General features: G+C 30.5%; 1 non-coding gene across 1 annotated transcript; it reads right to left on the bottom strand.

Moving 5' to 3' along the window:
* Window positions 1–220: 220 nt before the first annotated feature.
* TRNAA-AGC lies at window positions 221–293 on the bottom strand. Its single transcript has one exon. It is a non-coding gene; the product is annotated as a tRNA-Ala (tRNA).
* Between the last annotated feature and the right edge of the window lie 5268 nt (window positions 294–5561).

Raw genomic sequence — 5561 nt, forward strand, 5'->3', positions numbered from 1 at the left:
AAAGAATCACGGGGAGTGGGGAGAGAAAACATCGCCTTTAATTAGCCATTACTTTTTTTTCTTTACTCCAGTCCAGGAATTTAATAAGCAAAACGAAGAGCTCAATTGAAAATGTTCACATCAGACATTTCACAATTTATTTTAAATATAACTTGCATTCTCAAATACAAAAAAAGAACACTTAAAATCACTTCAAGAAAAATTAGCAGCAAGCAAAAACTGGAGATGCGGGGTATCGATCCCCGTACCTCTCGCATGCTAAGCGAGCGCTCTACCATTTGAGCTACATCCCCATATGTTTTTATGGGTTGTTTTATTATTTACTCTGCTCATAAATCTTGGTCTGTTTCTGTTATGGTTGAACTAATTTGAGGCCTTGTTGATCGTTTCAAATTGGCTTGCAGCCATGTTGGTTTTTCTGTTAAGCATATGCAACCAAAATTTGAATCCTATCATTGTTAAGATGAATTTTCTGAAAGTGGTTACCATTATTTTTAATTGATAGACTCAAAATCTTGAACTTAACACCACAATAAAAAAAAAATTAACATGAGAGAATGATCATTCAGTGTAAGGCAGTGAAGACAAAAATTCAATTCTTACTTTACAAAAATAATTACATTTTTTTTTTTGCTATCACAAAAATAATTACATTTACTTCCCTCTTAAAGTTTTAGCGAAACTCGAACTCAGAATTTTCAAATTTAAGACCTTTTTTTGGTACAAAAATATAAGACTTTTTTACTACTTGGATCAAATTTTAGTGTTAGAATTATATATAATACGAACACATTATAGCACCGACGGGATTATGAAAATTTAATTAGTACAAGCCATCGTCGCTTGTTTGGCGTATAGGCCACATGCATAAAAATACAAATAGTCAAATAATTAACAATTCAATTAATTTATTTATTAAAAATTCAATTAATTATTAATTCTAAGTTAATTAAAGAATCTATCATTGTCTAATTAAAATGTTTAATAATGGAACAGTGCTACCATTAATTAATTACAGTGATTAAACTATAGCTATAAGACGATGACATATTGTGTCTAATACGTCTGTACTTGCTTTCTGTGTGCGGAAGCTTGATTTTGATTGGAGTCATAATATAATTAAAAATTGTTTAATAGTTTATGATTGAACATTTAATTTAATTAAACTAAAAGCTTTGACAAAGAGAAAGAAAAAGTAGAATCTTTGAGTCAATTTGAGTTGTAATTCAATTAAGGAGAGATAATCAACTTCTTTTCGTCAGCTAATTATTTTATACGTGCGATTGAAAAGAAATAAATGTATATTTAATCTTTTTTGTTTGTGTGGAAAAATAAAAGTGTATGCTATGCTATCATCAGCAAAATATAAAGTGAAGATACTCAAGTTACTCACAATTTCACAATAATTAGCATTAAAAAATGGACTGATTTACGGAATATGACAAAGGTTCCAAAGGGTTTGGTGAGACAAGAACGAACGGTCATGACTCATTCACCCGTGTGTGGATGATGAAATTTAATTAAACGCGGATGCAGTTATTCATTGTAGTCGTTGAATTAAAAATTGATGATTAAAAAATAATTTATATTTGTTTTGTTCATATTTAATATGAACCGTTCGATTTAAGATGAATGGTTATGAAAAAAAATTATGTAAAATTTTGTATTGCTTCTACAACAGTAAATATTTTCACGTCCCTTCAATTTCAATCGTATGCTTTCATGTCCGTGATTTTTTATTCTCACTAGTTCTTTAAATTTCATTATCAAACACGCACCCTTTTTAATTTCGAACCAAAAAACATCTATCAAAACATACACACCGAAACACATAAAGTTGTTGGATATTTTCGAAAATATATTTGAAAGGTTGTAATGGTTAATTTGAAATTCAAATTCACATTTTTGAAATCCTTTCAAAGGTTGTGTCCCTTCATCATTTGACATAAGTTTCTCTATAAATAGAGACACTTAGGAGGCAGAAAACACTTAACAGAAATTATGTTTCCATGAGTCAGGATTCTGTCTAAAGAATATTTCTAAATATTTCATCATTTCTCTAGTGCACGAGAGGAATTGTAAGAAACTTTATTCTGTAAAATATCATTGATTGATATGCTTGATATGTATGTGCAATCCATGTCAAGGTTTCCAAAGTATCCTGAAGGGGATTCGCCGGTTAACCCTTTTGCATCCAGTTTATGGTGGGGGCGAATCGAACCTAAAGTTTAGTGTGATACACACGCTTTGGAATTTGTGCAATATATTCATCATGTCGTTCATCATCTTCTTCTTGTTCAAGTCATTTGCATCAAACTCCCAACAAATGTTCTAACAATCTTTAGGTTCGATTTATGATTTGTTTGTGATTAATTGATAACTGCAAATTTGAAGAGGATGACTACCGCCTTTGTCACAAAATTTGAAGAGATAAGTATCAATACCCTTCTTATTTTTATTGAAAATTAAATATGAAAAGGTTCATTGCATGCGTGATATATATATGTTTGATTTGTTTAATTTATGAATATGTATACACAGATTCATGATTTTTAACTTTCATGTTTTGAAACCATGCCAGGATTTAATCATGTAGGCATATGTATGTGTAATAAGTTTTAAGATATAGAAATTATATGTATAATTTATGAAATCAAATTTGCTTTAATTGCATGTATGTTGCAATCAACAACGTATTTGGAATTTGTAGTTTTTCAATTCAAAGATTTTATAGGCAAATGGATACGTTTGTATATGGAAGTTTTGTTTATGAAGAAATAAATCATCATTTCATTCTTATGCATTGGATTATTGATTGATTTAAAATTGACATGATTTTTCTGTTATTAAATTATTTCCAACCGATGGGTTAATAAATGAATTATTGGCCGAAACGGTGTATCGATGAAGAATCACATTGGTTCATGAAGAATTGTGACTAAAACTACTCCATATTCAGTTTTGGTGTTGATTTTAACAAGTAATATTGAAGAAGAAATTAATACACATAGTAATGACTATGGTGAAAGGATACATTCAAGGGGAAGTTGAACTTCAAGTTGAAATGATTATTAAATATGTTACAACAAGAGAATAATGACATAAAGTTTGTGCATATGAGTATATGACACAATGACAATAGAATGACAAAAAGTCATGGTTTTGTGATAGCGGTTAAAACTATCAAATAAAGGAATATTCAAAGTTTCTAAAAAAAAAGCATAGCTATATGGTTGATTGAATATTCAATGATTAATAATGTTGGAAAATCTTGCAATTCTTTGACGAAAGGATTGACAAAGATATGATGTTTTCGGAGATGATGGTTAAGTCATTGAAGACATCATTAGGGATGTGGTACAAGCCCATATCTAATTGATCACCAATGGTGGAAACTCAACTCACACTTGAATAACATCAAGTCTTGAGTTCAATGATGAAAGTACACTATTAGAGTGATTGAAGTACTTGACAATAACAAATACATCCTAAGGGGTAAAAGTACTTGGACCATAAAAGAAAAAGTGGTAGAATGAGATTTTTCTCTTAATAGACATATATCATATGTTTGCTTGAATGCATAATTATGGGTGCATTCACGATATAGTCTACCTATATGAGAATGAAGTGAGGCCGCTTCATAGAGTTAAAGGGTTTGACTCTTAAATTCTCATGAAAAGGATATGAGACACAAGACCTTAACAAATGTGTCATTTTGATAATTCGATCAATGATACCGAGATTTCATGTGTGAGTTATGAACACTTGTTCTAATGGATAATTGGTTCAAAGCTTGTCTACCAATCTATTCGGGGATGAGTGGAAACTTAACTTACTAAGTAATGGTTCAAATCGTGAGATACCTTTATTGAAACCATGAGATTTCCGGAATAATGGATTTAGATATATTTTGAAAATGGTGGGGGATTGTTGGATATTTTCGAAAATATATTTGAAAGGTTGCAATGGTTAATTTGAAATTCAAATTCACATTTTTGAAATCCTTTCAAAGGTTGTGTCCCTTCATCATTTGACATAAGTTTCTCTATAAATAGAGACACTTAGGAGGCAGAAAACACATAACAGAAATTATGTTTCCATGAGTCAGGATTCTGTCTAAAGAATATTTCTAAATATTTCTTCATTTCTCTAGTGCACGAGAGGAATTGTAAGAAACTTTATTCTGTAAAATATCATTGATTGATATGCTTGATATGTATGTGCAATCCATGTCAAGGTTTCCAAAGTATCCTGAAGGGGATTCGCCGGTTAACCCTTTTGCATCCAGTTTATGGTGGGGGCGAATCGAACCTAAAGTTTAGTGTGATACACACGCTTTGGAATTTGTGCAATATATTCATCATGTCGTTCATCATCTTCTTCTTGTTCAAGTCATTTGCAGCAAACCCCCAACAAATGTTCTAACAAAAGTTGCCAGAATTGCCAATTAACTCGTTCAAAATTTTATAGCAATGTTGTGTTGTTTATGTCTATGAATTTGATTTTTTAAATATTAAATTTTACTATATAGAAAGGTTAAACGGCAGAGTTTGTTGTTCATCTACCTTTCATTCATGAATTAAGATCTTCTCTATTTTTTACTTTCTCTATTTTTATCATCATTAATAACAGAGAGAAAAAATGGAGAAAATTCTAACTCTTCATTCATATATAATTATCTTATATATTTTTGATTGATTTGACGGACACTCTTCACCAAAATCAAAGTAGACAATACGAGATCTAGATCTATAGTACTGGTAACTAGTATTTTTTCTTTTTGGTGAAAAATGACAAATATTAGAGAATTAAGTGGGTATAATTTTGTCCCTAATGATTTCTTAGTTTCGTTTTGGACAAGAATTCCGTATGATAGATATATCAACTTCAATATTCTTCATTCCAACCTGTCCCTAATACGTGTCGTGAGTTGGAGAATTGGAGCTACTGGCTACTGGCTAGGTCAGTTAATTAAGCCATGAAAATCATTAATACATTATACACCTATATCTATGTAACTCATTTCCCTTAGAAATTTTTTTTGCCAATTTCACCCTAACTCATTTAAATTAGATGATACGAGACTCTTCTAATTTAATTAAAGTTTTAAATTCGATCTCTGATTTGAGTATGCAGCAATGTTAAAACTCTTAGAAGAGTTTATCATTCATGTGATCGAATAAAGTTCGAGAGATTAATCTCGATAATCGCACGCAGAAAATACTCAAATTATGTAAAAAAAAACAAAAAAATATCAATTTCAATCCGAACCATTGAAGGCACTAATAAGAACGTTACATCTATAATCTATCTAAGTAATAGTCGTACCATTGCATTAATCAAAATTTGCAAAATGTTTCACTTCATCCGGCTTGTTTGCATGCTACGTAATTCTAAGGTTTTTTCTAATTAACCCTCACATAAATTGAGGGTAGGTGCCCTATAATGATGTGGCACCAATGAAATTTATCCACATTTATTTAAGTCAAACATAATTAATTTTTTTTTTTTTTGGTGATAAAAGAGGGCTAACGCCCAGAGAAGAAACAGAGATCTACAGA

This window comes from Trifolium pratense, linkage group LG4 (assembly GCF_020283565.1).
Source record: "Trifolium pratense cultivar HEN17-A07 linkage group LG4, ARS_RC_1.1, whole genome shotgun sequence".
NCBI classification, from domain to species: Eukaryota; Viridiplantae; Streptophyta; class Magnoliopsida; order Fabales; family Fabaceae; genus Trifolium; species Trifolium pratense.